The sequence below is a fragment of the Pristiophorus japonicus genome, chromosome 2, assembly GCF_044704955.1.
Source record: "Pristiophorus japonicus isolate sPriJap1 chromosome 2, sPriJap1.hap1, whole genome shotgun sequence".
In the NCBI taxonomy this organism is placed as follows: domain Eukaryota; kingdom Metazoa; phylum Chordata; class Chondrichthyes; family Pristiophoridae; genus Pristiophorus; species Pristiophorus japonicus.
Window position 1 is genome coordinate 52161041 of NC_091978.1, and position 18340 is coordinate 52179380.

The 18340-nt window shown below is 44.9% G+C and overlaps 1 protein-coding gene across 1 annotated transcript in view; it reads left to right on the forward strand.

Moving 5' to 3' along the window:
* The first annotated feature begins 7112 nt into the window (after positions 1-7112).
* LOC139228638 (zinc finger protein 721-like) overlaps positions 7113-18340 on the forward strand; it is a 39591-nt gene continuing 28363 nt past the window's right edge. Inside the window, exon 1 of the mRNA XM_070859855.1 lies at positions 7113-8098. The gene's annotated coding sequence lies outside the window, so the exon portion shown is untranslated. The remainder of the gene's footprint in view (positions 8099-18340) is intronic.

Below are 18340 nucleotides of genomic sequence, written 5' to 3' on the forward strand. Positions count from 1 at the left end.
GAAGAAATTGGATATGCGAGTTACAAAGGCCAGTCTGAAGCACATCCATGAACCAGTACTCCCTGTCTTCTGCCCTTTACCCAACTCCTTTTCCACATTGCCCCACTCCCAGCTAATGTAATGCCTCTGTTTAAAAAAGGGGGCAGACAAAAGGCAGGTAACTATAGGCCGGTTAGTTTAACATCTGTAGTGGGGAAAATGCTTGAAACTATCATTAAGGAAGAAATAGCGGGACATCTAGATAGGAATAGTGCAATCAAGCAGACGCAACATGGATTCATGAAGGGGAAATCATGTTTAACTAATTTACTGGAATTCTTTGAGGATATAACGAGCATGGTGGATAGAGGTGTACCGATGGATGTGGTGTATTTAGATTTCCAAAAGGCATTTGATAAGGTGCCATACAAAAGGTTACTGCAGAAGATCAAGGTACGCGGAGTCAGAGGAAATGTATTAGCATGGATAGAGAATTGGCTGGCTAACAGAAAGCAGAGAGTCGGGATAAATGGGTCCTTTTCGGGTTGGAAATCGGTGGTTAGTGGTGTGCCACAGGGATTGGTGCTGGGACCACAACTGTTTACAATATACATAGATGACCTGGAAGAGGGGACAGAGTGTAGTGTAACAAAATTTGCAGATGACACAAAGATTTGTGGGAAAGCGGGTTGTGTAGAGGACACAGAGAGGCTGCAAAGAGATTTAGATAGGTTAAGCAAATGGGCTAAGGTTTGGCAGATGGAATACAATGTCGGAAAGTGTGAGGTCATCCACCTTGGGAAAAAAAACAGTAAAAGGGAATATTATTTGAATGGGGAGAAATTACATCATGCTGCGGTGCAGAGGGACCTGGGGGTCCTTGTGCATGAATCCCAAAAAGTTAGTTTGCAGGTGCAGCAGGTAATCAGAAAGGCGAATGGAATGTTGGCCTTCATTGCGAAAGGGATGGAGTACAAAAGCAGGGAGGTCCTGCTGCAACTGTATAGGGTATTGGTGAGGCCACACCTGGAGTACTGCGTGCAGTTTTGGTCACCTTACTTAGGGAAGGATACACTAGCTTTGGAGGGGGTACAGAGACGATTCACTAGGCTGATTCCGGAGATGAGGGGGTTACCTTATGATGATAGGTTGAGTAGACTGGGTCTTTACTCGTTGGAGTTCAGAAGGATGAGGGGTGATCATATAGAAACATTTAAAATAATGAAAGGGATAGACAAGATAGAGGCAGAGAGGTTGTTTCCACTGGTCGGGGAGACTAGAACTGGGCCTCAAAATACGGGGGAGCCAATTTTAAAGCGAGTTGAGAAGGAATTTCTTCTCCCAGAGGGTTGTGAATCTGTGGAATTCTCTGCCCAAGGAAGCAGTTGAGGCTAGCTCATTGAATGTATTCAAGTCAAAGATCGATAGATTTTTAACCAATAAGGGAATTAAGGGTTACGGGGAGCGGGTGGGTAAGTGGAGCTGAGTCCACGGCCAGATCAGCCATGATCTTGTTGAATGGCGGAGCAGGCTCGAGGGGCTAGATGGCCTACTCCTGTTCATAATTCTTATGTTCTTATGTTCTTTAATACCATGAGCCTTATTTGATCAACAAGCCTCCTGTCCGGCACCTTATCAAACACCTTTTGACAATCCATCTACACAACATCCACTGCATTTCCTTTCTCACTACACTGTGTTATTTCCTCAAATAATCCCTGCTGTCCTGAATGAATCCGTTTCACTTACAGATGCTGCAATGCTTGCTCCACACCACAGGGTTTCATCTGTTTAAAGCCACAACAGAAAGATTCAGCTTTCTCCTGGAGATTGAGAGAAATCAAGTTTAAAAATGATGCTGAGTCTCAATGAAGAAGATCCGAGCTCAGTCCCTCGCCCACTGGGTGCCGCAAGTCCTGCTCTCTCACACTACGATTCGTTGGAGGACCAACTGCCACCCCCCCCCCACCCCCGCTCTTCCTATTGGTCCGGTGCTGCCGTCAATCACCCGGGCCGGATTAATGCTCAGTCTGACAGTAGTTGGCCTTCCTGGACCAATGAGCATCAGAGGGAGTGGAGTGCAGCATGACCCCAGCAAATAGAACCCTAATTTAATCTGCTAAATTTCCTTTTAATTGTCGTGAAGTTACAGTCTTTATTGGTTGTGCCCTTTAAGAAGGGGACACCTGCTTCCCTCTGAATGGGTGATGGCGATTACCAGCCTGCAGTGCAATAAGAGTGAGCTACAGTTGGAAAATAAACATTAATTGAAGCCATCTGTTTCCACATTCAATAAATCTAAATGAATAAAAATAACTGGAAAAGATCATCTTTGGAGTTGACTAAATTGTGGGCGCGTCTACACTGAGTATGACGGATTTTAAAGACACCAAGCACTGGGGTTTCTGTTTATTTTGTTGTGCTTGCTCCAAACACATTTTACCTGCTTCCAATCGCCTCCCCGTCAGGTGGAAGATCAAGACATTTAATGGCGGCTGCCTCACCCAGCCTGCAGTAATACAGAATGTGCCGCCCGATTCTGACACCATCTCCTACCTTCCCCTGGACCATGACCCCACTACCCAACATCAAGCCATCATCCCCAGACCGTCACTGACCTCATCTCCTCTGGAAATCTTCCCTCCACGGCCGCCGACCTCATAGTCTCCCAACCCCGCACAGCCTGCTTCTACCTCCTTCCCAAGATCCAGAAACAGGATTGCCCTGGTAGACCTATGGTTCCAGCCGGCTCTTGCCTCACAGAACTGATTTCTTCCTATCACAACGCTTTTTTCTCCCCTTGGCCAGTCTCTTCCCACCTACATCCGAGACTCTTCCGATGCCCTCTGGCACTGAACAGTTTCCAGTTTCCTGGCCCCAACCATCTGCTTTTCACTATGGATGTCAAATCCCTCTACACCTCTATTCCCCCACCAGGCTGCACTTCTTCCTCGAGCAGAGGCCCAACCAGTCCCCATCTACCACTGCCCTCCTCCACCTGGCTGAACTTGTTCTCACATTGAACAACTTCTCCTTTGACTCCACTCATTTCCCCCAAATTAAAGGTGTTGCTATGGGAACCCGTATAGGTCCTAGTAATGCCTGCCTTTTTGTGGGATATGTGGAACATTCTTTGCTCCAGTCCTACTCGGGTCCCCTCCCTCACCTAAAGTGTGGTGCCCAGAATTGGAGACAGTTATCCCAGTTGGGTCTGAACCAGGGTTTTATAGAGGTTCATCATAATTTCCACACTTTCTTACTCTATACCTCTATTTATGAAGCTCAGGATCCCGTAAGCCTTTTTAACTGCTTTTTCCACCTGCCCTGCCACCTTCAATGATTTATGCACAAACACCCCCAGGTCTTTCCGTTCGTGCACCCCCTTCAGGATAGCACCATTTAGTTTATATGGCCTCTCCTCATTCTTTCTACCAAAATGTATTACTTCATACTTTTCTGCGTTAAATGTCATCTGCCACGTGTCCACCCGTTCCACTAGACTGTCTATCACTATCCTCTTCACTAGTCACTATACTTCCAAGTTTTGTGTCATCTGCAAATTTTGAAATTGTGCCCTGTACACCCACGTTGAAGTCATTAAATATATATCAAGAAAAGCAGTGGTCCGAAAACCGACCCCTGGAGAACACCACTGTATACCTTCCTCCAGTCCAAAAAACAACTGTTCACCACTACTCCTTGTTTCTAGTCACTTAGCCAATTTCGTATAAAGGCTGCCACTGTCCCTTTTATTCCATGGGCTTCAATTTTGCTGGCAAGCCTATTATGTGGCATTTTGTCGAACGCCTTTGGAAATCCATGTACATTATATCAACCGCATTACCCTCATCAACCCTTTCTGTTACCTCATCAAAAAACTGGTTGAACACGATTTGCCTTTAACAAATCCGTGCTGGCTTTCCTTAAATCATCCACCCCTATCCAAGTGACAGTTAATTTTGTTCCTGATTTCTGTCTCTAAAAGCTTCCCCACTACCAAGGTCTGCAGTTGCTGGGTTTATCTTTGCACCCTTTTTTGAACAATGGTGTAACATTTATAAATTTCCAGTCCTCTGGCACCACCCCATATCTATGGAGGATTGGAATATTATGGTCTGTACCTACGTGATTTCCACCCTCACTTCCCTCTGCATCCTGGGTTGCATCCTATCCATTCCTAGTGATTTATCTACTTTAAGTACAGCCAGCCTTTCTAATACCTCTTCTTTATCAATTTTTATCCTATCAAGTGTCTCCACTACATCCTCTTTCACTATGTCTATGGCAGTATCTTTTTCCTTGGTGAAGACAGAGTCATTTCATAACTCAGCCATACCCTCAGCCTCCATGCATAGGTCTCCTTTTTGGTCCCTAATTGGTCCCACCCGTCCTCTTACTATTTACTATTTATATGCCTATAGAAGAGCTTTGGATTACCTTTGATGTTGGCTGTCATTCTATTCTCATACCCTCTCTTTGCCCTTCTTATTTTCTTTTTCACTTCTCTGCTGACCTTTCTATATAAAGCCTGATTCTCAGATGTATTTACAACCTGACATCTGGCATATATACTCTTTTTCTGCTTCATCACATTCTCTATCCGGTTCATCATCCAGGGAGCCTTGACTTTAGTTGCCCTACCTTTCCCCCTAGTGGGAATGTACTTCAACTGTACTTGAACTATTTCTTCTTTAAAGGCTACCATTGTTCCATTACAGTTTTGCCTGCCAATCTTTGATTCCAGTTTACCCTGGCCAGATCCATTCTCATCACACTGAAATTGGCCTTTCCCGCAGTTAAGCATTTTTACTCTAGATTGCTCCCTGTCCTTTTCCATAGCCAATCTAAATCTTATTAAATTATGATTGGTGGCGGTGTAAGCTGTGAGGAGGACGCTAAGAGGCTGCAGGGTGACTTGGACAGGTTAGGTGAGTGGGCAAATGCATGGCAGATGCAGTATAATGTGGATAAATGTGAGGTTATCCATTTTGGGGGCAAAAACACGAAGGCAGAATATTATCTGAATGACGGCAGATTAGGAAAAGGGGAGGTGCAATGAGAGCTGGGTGTCATGGCTCATCAGTCATTGAAAGTTGGCATGCAGGTACAGCAGGCGGTGAAGGCGGCAAATGGTATGTTGGCCTTCATAGCTAGGGGATTTGAGTATAGGAGCAGGGAGGTCTTACTGCAGTTGTACAGGGCCTTAGTGAGGCCTCACCTGGAATATTGTGTTCAGTTTTGGTCTCCTAATCTGAGGAAGGACGTTCTTGCTATTGAGGGAGTGCAGCGAAGGTTCACCAGACTGATTCCAGAGATGGCTGGACTGTCATATGAGGAGAGACTGGATCAACTGGGCCTTTATTCACTGGAGTTTAGAAGGATGAGAGGGGATCTCATAGAAACGTATAAGATTCTGACAGGACTGGACAGGCTAGGTGCGCGAAGATAGTTCCCAATGTTGGGGAAGTCCAGAACTAGGGGACATCGTCTTAGGATAAGAAGTAGGCCATTTAGGACTGAGATGAGGAGAAACTTCTTCACTCAGAGAGTTGCTAACCTGTGGAATTCCCTGCCGCAGAGAGTTGTTGATGCCAGTTCATTGGATATATTCAAGAGGGAGTTAGATATGGCCCTTACGGCTAAGGGGATCAAGGGGTATGAAGAGAAAGCAGGAAAGGGGTACTGAGGGAATGATCAGCCATGATCTTATTGAATTGCGGTGCAGGCTCGAAGGGCCGAATGGCCTACTCCTGCACCTATTTTCTATGTTTCTATGATCACTGTTTCCTAAATATTCACTTGCTGATACTTGCTCCACTTGACTTACCTCATTTCCCAGAACCAGATCCAGCAATGCCTCTTCCCTTGTCAGGTCCGAAACATACTGATCAAGAAAGTTCTCCTGAACACACTTCAGAAATTCTTCCCCTTCTCTGCCCTTAACACTATTATGATCCCAGTCTACATTAGGATAGTCAAAGTCCCCCATTATTATTAGTCAATATATCGTGCACCTCTCTGTAATTTCTCTGCAAATTTGCTCCTCCATATCTTTCCCACTATTTGGTGGTCTATAGAATACAGCCAGTAATATAATGGCATCTCTATTATTTCTTAACTCGAGTCGTATAGATTCTGTCCTTGATCTCTCCAGCACTGTAACATTCTCCTTAACCAATACTACCACACACCACCTCCTATCTTTCCTGAACACCTTATACCCAGGAATATTTAATACCCAATCCTGCCCTTTTTTGAGCCAGGTCTCAGTTTTTGCCACAGCATCATATTGTGTCTGCAGCTCACTTACCTTGTTTACTACGCTTTGTGCATTCACATACACACACTGTAAATCCATCTTAGACCATCCTGTATTCTCTCTTAGTTTGACCCCACCTGATATCTTACTTTAGTGCTCTCTGCCTCACCCAATCGTTTGCGCACTTTATTTCCCCTTTCAAATGTTACATCCTGGTGCCCCCTCCCCAACAGCACTAGCAAACCTCCCCGCGAGGATATTGGTTCCAGTCCTATTGAGGTGCAACCCGTCTGTGTCCCACATCCCACATAATCAGTCCCAATGTCCCAGGAATCTGAAGCCCTCCCTCCTGCACCATCTCTCCAACCATGCATTGCTCCAATGGAAATAATAATAATAATAACTCCTCCTCATCCTCTCATTCCTTGCTCCAAGTATATCTCTGCACTGCTTTCCCTTTTATAGGGGGCACTGGAAAAATTTGATTTTAGCGCCCCAAAAAAAAAAAAACCAAAAAAAAAAAAGGGGCTTGAAAATGTCTGCTGTGTCACCCAGGTCGGGTGGCACAGTTTAATGTTGTTTATGTTTTGCAGGTAGACTCCTAAAAGAGTTTCATGCACAAGGAAAATTCGATTCTGTGCCCAAAAAAACCCCCCAAAAATAAAAAAAAAAGGGCCTTGTAAATGTTGGTGTTTCCCCCAGATCGGGGGGGCACGGTTTAATGTTTTTTGTTTGCTCCTAAAAGAGTTTTTCTCTGCACTGCTCAGACATCGAATGAAACGGCGGCTCTTATTACCCGGAATACTCCGCGCGCCAGAATAGGCCCTATCAATGCTGCGGGACCCGCGCATGCGCAGTGCCGCCAGTTGGGAAATGGCGGCGGGAGGCGGAGAGAAAATTCCGGAGCTGAGAGGAGGAGGAGGAGGAAGCGGACCACAGGGAAGCCATGGAACCGGTGGGGAGGCTTTCTAAACACCCGGTGTAGGCTTTCTAAACACCTGGTGTAGGCCTCAGGCCCCGAATAAGAACCTCCGGGTCTGGCGTTTGTCCCGAGCGGGGCGGCAGCTGCGAGGCTTTCTCCCGATGACAGGCCCGGGTCAACGGCCGCCATCTTGTGAGGCTCAGGGTGCAGCAGGGCGCATGCGCGGCCCCCTTGGGCAGGAACCAGGAGGAGAGAATGTTGTGAATTTCTATCCTGGACTCTCAGTGATGGCTTTTGTAAACTCCTGTTACAGGCTGTGAGAGGGGCAGCATTTACAGACCGCAAACTCAAACCAAACATCACATCAGGATCTGACACAGTCACTCCATTCATTGGGAACTGAATATCATCAGCCTTTGAATGTGGAAGGAGAAATGTTTGTTCTGTTTGTGGCAAAAGATTTCAAACATCAGTGTGACTGGAAAAGCACCGAGACACACACACACCCGAGTGAGAGTGTTCCAGTGCACTGACTGTGGAAAGAGCTTTAACCAGTTACACAGCCTGAAAAAACATCGCACCATTCACAGCGGGGAGAAACCGTACACGTGTTGTGTGTGTGGACCAGGTATCAACTGATCATCCAACCTGGAGAGGCACAAGGACACTGGCACCACGGAGAAACCGTGGAAATGTGGGGACTGTGGGAAGGGATTCAGTTCCATATCTGAGCTGAAATCTCATCGACTTATTCACACCAGGGAGTGGCCATTCACCTGCTCCGTGTGTTGGAATTGATTTACATTTGCATTCTATCTTTGGACACGCCAGCGAATTCACACTGGGGAGAGGATATTCATCTGCTCCGTGTGTGGGAAGGGATTCAATCGATCATCTCACCTGCTGAGATACCAGCAAGTTCACAAGTGACGGCAGAGGTTTGATTCTGGCATTAATCACATCGTTTGTTTGTGCTGATAACTCCAGCCCAGTTATAGGGGTTTAAATTTCTGAATATCTTTCCAACCAGTTTTGGTGTAAACACACACCCACTCTGTTGTGTTCTTTATTTCTGTAAGATAGGAGACTAATTGATGTCCTGTTACCGACTGTTCCATTTTTGGGCCTTTCTCCTTTCTTACTCAAGATTATTTCAGTTCTTATACCTTTGGTTACTCTCATGGACAAGTCCCAGCTCCCCACACCTTCCAAGCTATGAGATCCAAAATTGGTGTAAATTTATTTATATAGACTTTGAGAAGGCACTTGATAAAGTCACACACAAGAGACTGTTAACTAAGGTAGAAGCCCACAGAATTGATGGCAAAATATTGATCTGGTTAAGAAATTGGCTGAGCGTTAGGAGACAGAGAGTAGGAATAATGGGTAGGTACTCAAATTGGCAGGATGTGACGAGTGGTCTCCCACAGGGATCTGTATTGGGGCCTCAACTATTCACAGTATTTATTAACGACTTAGATGATGGCGTAGAAAGTCATATATCCAAATTTGCCAATGTCACAAAGATAAGTGGCATGCAGTGCAGTGCAGATGAAAGCATAAAATTACAAAGGGATATACGATACAGAAAGAGGCCATTCGGCCTAACCAGTCCATGCTCCACTCGAGCATCCTCCTATCAGCATAACCCTCAATTCCCTTTTCCCTCACTTGCTTGTCCAGCTTCCCCTTAAATGTATCTATACTATTCGTTTCAGCCACTCCCTATGGTAGCAAGTTCCACATTTTCACCACTCTTTGGATGAAGAAGTTTCTTTTGAATTTCCTACTGGATTTCTTGGTGACTATCTTATATTGATGGCCTCTAGTTATGCTCTATCCCAAAAGTGGAAACATTCTCTCTGTATGCACTCGATTAAAATCTTTCATAATTTTAAACACCTCAATTAGGTCACCCCTCAGCGTTTTTTTCCAAGAATAAAAAGACCTAGCCTAATAATCCTTTAATAAAAACGTAAGGAATAGGAGTAGGCCATTTGGCCCCACGAGCTTGCTCCGCCTTTCATTAAGATCATGGGGAACGAACAGGGTGGATAAAGGGGAACCTGTGGATGTGGTGTATTTGGACTTCCACAAGCCATTTGACAAGGTGCCACATAAAAGGTTACTGCACAAGATAAAAGTTCACTGGGTTGGGGGTAATATAGTAGCATGGATAGAGGATTGGCTAACTAACAGAAAACAGAGAGTCGGGATAAATGGTTCATTCTCTGGTTGGCAATCAGTAACTAGTGGGGTGCTGCAGGGATCAGTGCTGGGACCCCAACTATTTACAATCTATATTAACGACTTGGAAGAAGGGACTGAGTGTAACGTAGCCAGGTTTGTTGACGATACAAAGATGGAAGGAAAAGCAATGTGTGAGGAGGACATAAAAAATCTGCAAAAGGACATAGACAGGCTAAGTGAATGGGCAAAAATTTGGCAGATGGAGTATAATGTTGGAAAGTGTGAGGTCATGCACTTTGGCAGAAAAAATAAAGATCAAGTTATTATTTAAATGAAGAAAGATTTTAAAGTGCCGCAGTACAGTGGGACCTGAGGGTACGTGTGCATGAAACACAAAAGGATAGTATGCAGGTACAGCAAGTGATCAGGAAGGCCAATGGTATCTTGGCCTTTATTGCAAAGGGGATGGAGTATAAAAGCAGGGAAGTCTTGCTACAGCTATATAGGGTATTGGTGAGGAATACTGCGTGTAGTTTTGGTTTCCATATTTACGAAAGGATATACTTGCTTTGGAGGCAGTTCACAGAAGGTTTACTAGGTTGATTCCGGGGCTGAGGGGGCTGACATGAGGAAAGGTTGAGTAGGTTGGGCCTCGACTCATTGGAATTCAGAAGAATAAGAGATGATCTTATCGAAACGTATAAGATTATGAGGGGGCTTGACAAGGTGGATGCAGAGAGGATGTTTCCACTGATGGCGGAGACTAGAACTAGAGGGCATGATCTTCGAATAAGGGGCCGCCCATTTAAAACGGAGATAAGGAGGAATTTCTTCTCTAAGGGTTGTAAATCTGTGGAATTTGCTGCCTCGGAGAGCTGTGGAAGCTGGGACATTGAATAAATTTAAGACAGAAATAGACAGTTTCTTGAGCGATAAGGGGTTATGAGGAGTGGGCGGGGAAGTGGAGCTGAGTCCATGATCAGATCAGCCATGATCTTATTGAATGGCGGAGCAGGCTCGAGGCGCCGTTTGGCCTACTCTTGTTCCTATTTCTGATGTTCTTATGTTGATCTTGGCCTCAACTCCACTTCCCTGCCCGCTCCCCACAACCCTTTACTCCCTTATCACTCAAAAATCTGTAACTCCACCGTAAATATATTCAATGACCAAGCCTCCACAGCTCTATGGGGTAGAGAAATCCACAGATTCACGACCGTCAGAGAGGAAATTCCTCCTCATCTCCATTTTAAATGGGTGACCCCTGATTCTGAAACTATGCCCCTAGTTCTAGATTTCATCACTGATATCCTCTTTGCACCTACCCTTTCCAGCCCACTCAATCTTATACGTTTCAATAAGATGACTTCTTCTAAACTCCAAGTAGCATAGACCCAACCTGCTCAAACTTTCTTCATATGACAACCCCTTCATCTCAGGAATCAACCTGGTGAACCTTCTCTGAACTGCCTCCAATGCAAGTATATCGTTCCTTTAAATAAGGAGACCAAAACTATACGCAGTACTCCAGATGTGGTCTTACCAGCACCTTGTACAGTTGTAGCAGGACTTCTCTGCTTTTATACTCTATCCCCCTTGCAGTAAAGGCCAACATTCCATTTGCCTTCCTGATTATTTGTTGTAACTGCATACTAACTTTTTGTGTTTCATGCACAAGGATCCCCAGATCCTACTGTAGTGCAGCGCTTTGTAATCGCTCCCCATTTAAATAATTTGCTTTTTTATTTTCTCTATCAAAGTGGATAACCTCACATTTTCCACATTATACTCAAATCTGCCAAATTTTTGCCCACTCACAAAGCCTATCTATACACCTTTGCAGATTCTTTGCGTCCTCCTCACAACTTGCTTTCCCACCCATCTTTGTATCATCAGCAGACATGGCTATATTACACTCTGTCCCTTCATCACTAATATCAATTGTAAATAGTTGAGGCCCCAGCACTGATCCCTGTGGCACCCCACTAGTTACAGTTTGCCAACCTGACAATGACCCATTTATCCCAACACTCTGTTTCCTGTTAGTTAGCCAATCCTCTATCCATGCTAATATATTACCTCAACCCTGTATGCTCTTGTCTTGTGCAGTAACCTTTTAATTGGCACGTTAGGAACATAAGAAATAGGAGCAGGAGTAGGCCATTTGGCCCCTCGAGCCTGCTCCACCATTCAGTAAGATCATGGCTGATCTGATCATGGACTCAGCTCCACTTCCCTGCCCGCTCCCCATAATCCTTTACTCCCTTATTGCTCAAAAATCTATTTATCTCCACCTTAAATATATTCAATGTCCCAGCCTCCACAGCTCTCTGGACAAGAGAATTCCACAGATTTACAATCCTCAGAGAGAAGAAATTTCTCCTCGTCTCAGTTTTAAATGGTCGGCCCCTTATTCCAAGACTATGTACCCTGGTTTCAGTTTCCCCTATGAGTGGAAATATCCGTTCTGCATCCACCTTGATGAGCCCCGTCATTATCTTATAAGTTTCAATAAGATCACCTCGCATTCTTCTGAACTCCAATGAGTATGGGCCCAATCTGCTCAACCTATCTTCATAAATCAACCCCCTCATCTCCGGAATCAACCTAGTGAACCTTCTCTGAACAGCCTCCAATGCAAGTATATCCTTCCTTAAATACGGAGACCAAAACTGTACGCAGTACTCCAGGTGTGGTCTTACTAATACACTGTGCAGTTGTAGCAGGATTTCCCTGCTTTTATACTCTATCCTCCTTGCAATAAAGGCCAACATTCCATTTGCCTTCCTGATTACTTGAAACATGATAGATGAGTTGACGGCACAAATAGAAATAAATGGGTATGATCTGATTGCCATTACAGAGGCGTGGTTGCAAGGTGACCAAGGCTGGGAACTGAATATTCCAGGGTATTTGCCATTTCAGAAGGATAGGCAAAAAGGAAAAGGGGTGGGTTAGCTATGTTAATAAAGGATGAGATCAGTGCAGTAGTGAGAAATGTATGTATATAAAAAGGAAAAGAGTGGCTAAAGTAAATGTTGGTCCCTTAGAGGACGAGTCTGGGGAATTAGTAATGGGGAACATGGAGATGGCAGAAACTCTGAACAAATATTTTGTATCAGTCTTTACGGTAGAGGACACTAACCATATCCCAACAGTGGATAGTCAGGGGGAGTGGGGGGGACTTGCCACGATCACAATCACTAAGGAGGTGGTACTCAGTAAGATAATGGGACTAAAGGCGGAAAAATCCCCTGGACCTGATGGCTTGTATCCTAGAGTCTTAAGAGAAGTAGCGGCAGGGATAGTGGATGCATTGGTTTTAATTTACCAAAATTCTCTGGATTCTGGTGAGATCCCAGCAGATTGGAAAACTGCAAATGTAACGCCCCTATTTATAAAAAAAAAAGGAGACAGACAAAAAGCAGGAAACTATAGACCAGTTAGCCTAACATCTATGGTTGGGAAAATGTTGGAGTCCATTATTAAAGAAGCAGTAGCAGGACATTTGGAAAAGTATAATTCGGTCAGGCAGTCAGCATGGATTTATGAAGGGGAAGTCATGTTTGACAAATTTGCTGAAATTCTTTGAGGATGTAACGAACAGGGTGGATAAGGGGGAACCTGTGGATGTGGTGTGTTTGGACTTCCAGAAGGCATTTGACAAGGTGCCACATAAAAGGTTACTGCACAAGATAAAAGCTCACGCGGTTAGGGGTAATATATTAGCATGGCTGGAGGATTGACTAAGTAGCAGAAAACAGAGAGTCGGGATAAATGGTTCATTCTCTGATTGGCAATCAGTAACTAGTGGGGTGCCTCAGGGATCAGTGCTGGAACCCCAACTATTTACAATCTATATTAACGACTTGGAAGAAGGGACTGAGTGTAACATAACCAATTTTGCTGACGATACAAAGATGGGAGGAAAAGCAATGTGTGAGGTCACACAAAATCTGCAAAAGGACAAAGACAGGCTAAGTGGGCAAAAATTTGGCAGATGGAGTATAGTGTGAGGTCATGCATTTTGGCAGAAAAAATCAGAGAGCAAGTTATTATTTAAATGGAGAAAGATTGCAAAGTGCTGCAGTACAGCATGAAACACAAAATGATAGTATGCAGGTACAGCAAGAATTTTGGCCTTTATTGCAAAGGGGATGCAGTATAAAATCAGGGAAGTCTTGCTAAAGTTATACAGGGTATTGGTGAGGCTACACCTGGAATACTGCGTACAGTTTTGGTTTCCATATTTACGAAAGGATATACTTGCTTTGGAGGCAGTTCAGAGAACATTTACTAGGTTGATTCCGGAGATGAGGGGGTTGACTTATGAGGAAAATTGAGGAGGTTGGGTCTCTACTCATTGGAATTCAGAAGAATAAGAGGTGATCTTATCGAAACGTATAAGATTATGAGGGGGCTTAACAAGGTGGATGCAGAGAGGATGTTTCCACTGATGGGGGAGACTAGAACTAGAGGGCATAATCTTAGAATAAAGAGCCGCCCATTTAAAACTGAGATGAGGAGGAATTTCTTCTGAGGGTTGTAAATCTGTGGAATTCGCTGCCTCAGAGAGCTGTGGAAGCTGGGTCATTGAATAAATTGAAGACAGAGATAGACAGTTTCTTAACCGACAAGGGAATAAGGGGTTATGGAGAGCGGGCAAGGAAGTGGACCTGAGTCCATGATCGGATCAGCCATGATCTTATTAAATGGTGGAGCAGGCTCGAGGGGCCGTGTGGCCTACTCCTGCTCCTATTTTTTATGTTAATATCCCTTTGTTCCTCTACCCCACCTAGACTCGCACCCTCCAATTCATCAGGGACCTCCTTATTCTTCCTACCCAATTGTAATACAGGGTAAGCGTTGAAAATTCGGAGTTCCGGAATCTGTACACCGAGACGATCCGTGGCAGGGTCATCTGAAATCCATAAAATGTTCCGGAATCCTGCCAAACCGCTTGCCGCCGCCAGCTGGGCCTGGGAAAATCCAAAAATCTAACTCTCAGAACACTCGCAGAAATGAAAAAAAAACTCCAACCCTACCTCTTCTTCCAGGTCTTCACATGCACCGCTGCTCCTGGGTCCACTTGCAGGTCCCCTTCCCTCGGCCAGAACTTGCAGACCGTGGTACTCCCAGCCTTGCACGCCAACGGTTCCCCTAAAACCGGTGGTGCAAGACCCCAGCGAAACTCTGCAAACAGCATCCGCAAACCGGACACATACTCAGCTCCCCAAACCAGCCGGCTCCTGCCTGCCCCCAAATGGAGCTGCGATTGGACCGCAATGCCCCATGACCCCGACCCGACCTCGCCCGACCCGATTGCGATTTAAAGTTTTCATGACTTGCAGCAAGACATTCCAAAGGACTACAGAAATGTGTCGCGAAATGATGTCCCAAAATCCGGAAATATCGTAACCTGGGCCCAGGTATTTCCAGACTCGGGACGTTGGAAATACATTACGAAGTCCGGAAATATCCGGAACGGCCTCTGTTCCGAGGCTTCCGGATTTTCGGCGCTCAACTTGTACCTCACATTTAGCTGTGTTGAACTTCATTTGCCAGTTATATGCCCACTCTGCAGGTTTATTAATGTCCTTCTGTAATTTGTTGCAGTCCTCCTCAGTATTGACTATTTCCCCCCCCCCCCCCCCTCCCCCCCCACAATTTGCTGTCATCCACAAATTTAGAAACATAGAAAATAGGTGCAGGAATAGGTCATTCGAGCCAACACCAACATTCAATAAGATCATGACTGATCATTCACCTCAGTACCCCTTTCCTGCTTTCTCTCCATACCCCTTGATCCCTTTAGCCGTAAGGGCCATATCCAACTCCCTCTTGAATATATCCAATGAACTGGCATCAACAACTCTCGGCAGTGTGGAATTCCACAGGTTAACAACTCTCTGAGTGAAGAAGTTTCTCCTCATCTCAGTCCTAAATGGCCTACCCCTTATCCTTAGACTGTGACCCCTGGTTCTGGACTTTCCCAACATCGGGAACATTCTACCCGCATCTAACCTGTCCAGTCCTGTCAGAATGTTATATGTTTCTATGAGATCCCCTCTCATCATTCGAAACTCCACTAAATACAGGCCCAGTCGATCCAGTCTCTCCTAACAGAGAAACATAGAAACATAGAAAATAGGTGCAGGAGTAGACCATTCGGCCCTTCTAGCCTGTACCGCCATTCAATGAGTTCATGGCTGAACATGCACTTCAGTACCCGATTCCTGCTTTCTCGCCATACCCCTTGATCCCCCTAGTAGTAAGGACTTAATCTAACTCCTTTTTGAATATATTTAGTGAATTGGCCTCAACAACTTTCTGTGGTAGAGAATTCCACAGGTTCACCACTCTCTGGGTGAAGAAGTTTCTCCTCATCTCGGTCCTAAATGGCTTACCCCTTATCCTTAGACTATGACCCCTGGTTCTGGACTTCCCCAACATTGGGAACATTCTTCCTGCATCTAACCTGTCTAAACCCATCAGAATTTTAAACGTTTCTATGAGGTCCCCTTTCATTCTTCTGAACTCCAGTGAATACAAGCCCAGTTGATCCAGTCTTTCTTGATAGGTCAGTCCCGCCATCCCGGGAATCAGTCTGGTGAACCTTCGCTGCACTCCCTCAATTGCAAGAATGTCCTTCCTCAAGTTAGGAGACCAAAACTGTACACAATACTCCAGGTGTGGCCTCACCAATGCCCTGTACAACTGTAGCAACACCTCCCTGCCCCTGTACTCAAATCCCCTCGCGATGAAGGCCAACATGCCATTTGCTTTCTTAACCGCCTGCTGTACCTGCATGCCAACCTTCAATGACTGATGTACCATGACACCCAGGTCTCGTTGCACCTCCCCTTTTCCTAATCTGTCACCATTCAAATAATAGTCTGTCTCTCTGTTTTTACCACCAAAGTGGATAACCTCACATTTATCCACATTATACTTCATCTGCCATACATTTGCCCACTCACCTAACCTATCCAAGTCACTCTGCAGCCTCATAGCATCCTCCTCGCAGCTCACACTGCCACCCAACTTAGTGTCATCTGCAAATTTGGAGATACTACATTTAATCCCCTCATCTAAATCATTAATGTACAGTGTAAACAGCTGGGGCCCCAGCACAGAACCTTGCGGTACCCCACTAGTCACTGCCTGCCATTCTGAAAAGTACCCATTTACTCCTACTCTTTGCTTCCTGTCTGACAACCAGTTCTCAATCCATGTCAGCACACTACCCCCAATCCCATGTGCTTTAACTTTGCACATTAATCTCTTGTGTGGGACCTTGTCGAAAGCCTTCTGAAAGTCCAAATATACCACATCAACTGGTTCTCCCTTGTCCACTCTACTGGAAACATCCTCAAAAAATTCCAGAAGATTTGTCAAGCATGATTTCCCTTTCACAAATCCATGCTGACTTGGACCTATCATGTCACCTCTTTCCAAATGCGCTGCTATGACATCCTTAATAATTGATTCCATCATTTTACCCACTGCTGATGTCAGGCTGACCGGTCTATAATTCCCTGTTTTCTCTCTCCCTCCTTTTTTAAAAAGTGGGGTTACATTGGCTACCCTCCACTCGATAGGAACTGATCAAGAGTCAATGGAATGTTGGAAAATGACTGTCAATGCATCTGCTATTTCCAAGGCCACCTCCTTAAGTACTCTGGGATGCAGTCCATCAGGCCCTGGGGATTTATCGGCCTTCAATCCCATCAATTTCCCCAATACAATTTGCCGACTAATAAGGATTTCCCTCAGTTCCTCCTACTTACTAGACCCTCTGACCCCTTTTATATCCGGAAGGTTGTTTGTGTCCTCCTCAGTGAATACCGAACCAAAGTACTTGTTCAATTGGTCTGCCATTTCTTTGTTCCCCGTTATGACTTCCCCTGATTCTGACTGCAGGGGACCTACGTTTGTCTTTACTAACCTTTTTCTCTTTACATATCTATAGAAACTTTTGCAATCCGTCTTAATGTTCCCTGCAAGCTTCTTCTCGTACTCCATTTTCCCTGCCCTAATCAAACCCTTTGTCCTCCTCTGCTGAGTTCTAAATTTCTCCCAGTCCCTGGGTTTGCTGCTATTTCTGGCCAATTTGTATGCCACTTCCTTGGCTTTAATACTATCCCTGATTTCCCTTGATAGCCACGGTTGAGCCACCTTCCCTTTTTTATTTTTACGCCAGACAGGAATGTACAATTGTTGTAGTTCATCCATGCGGTCTCTAAATGGCTGCCATTGCCCATCCACAGTCAACCCCTTAAGTATCATTCGCCAATCTATCCGAACCAATTCACGCCTCATACCTTCTTTAAGTTCTGGACCATGGTCTCTGAATTAACTGTTTCATTCTCCATCCTAATGCAGAATTCCACCATATTATGGTCACTCTTCCCCAAGGGGGCTCGCACAACGAGATTGCTAATTAATCCTCTCTCATTACACAACACCCAGTCTAAGATGGCCTCCCCCCTAGTTGGTTCCTCGACATATTGGTCTAGAAAACCATCCCTTATGCACTCCAGGAAATCCTCCACCGTATTGCTTCCAGTTTGGTTAGCCCAATCTATGTGCATATTAAAGTCACCCATTATAACTGCTGCACCTTTATTGCATGCACCCCTAATTTCCTGTTTGATGCCCTCCCCAACATCACTACTATTGTTTGGAGGTCTGTACACAACTCCCACTAATGTTTTTTGCCCTTTGGTGTTCTGCAGCTCTACCCATATAGATTCCATATCATCCAAGCTAATGTCCTTCCTAACTATTGCATTAATCTCCTTTTTAACCAGCAATGCTACCCCACCTCCTTTTCCTTTTATTCTATCCTTCCTGAATGTTGAATACCCTTGGATGTTGAGTTCCCAGCCCTGATCATCCTGGAGCCACGTCTCTGTAATCCCAATCACATCATATTTGTTAACATCTATTTGCACAGTTAATTCATCCACCTTATTATGGATACTCCTTGC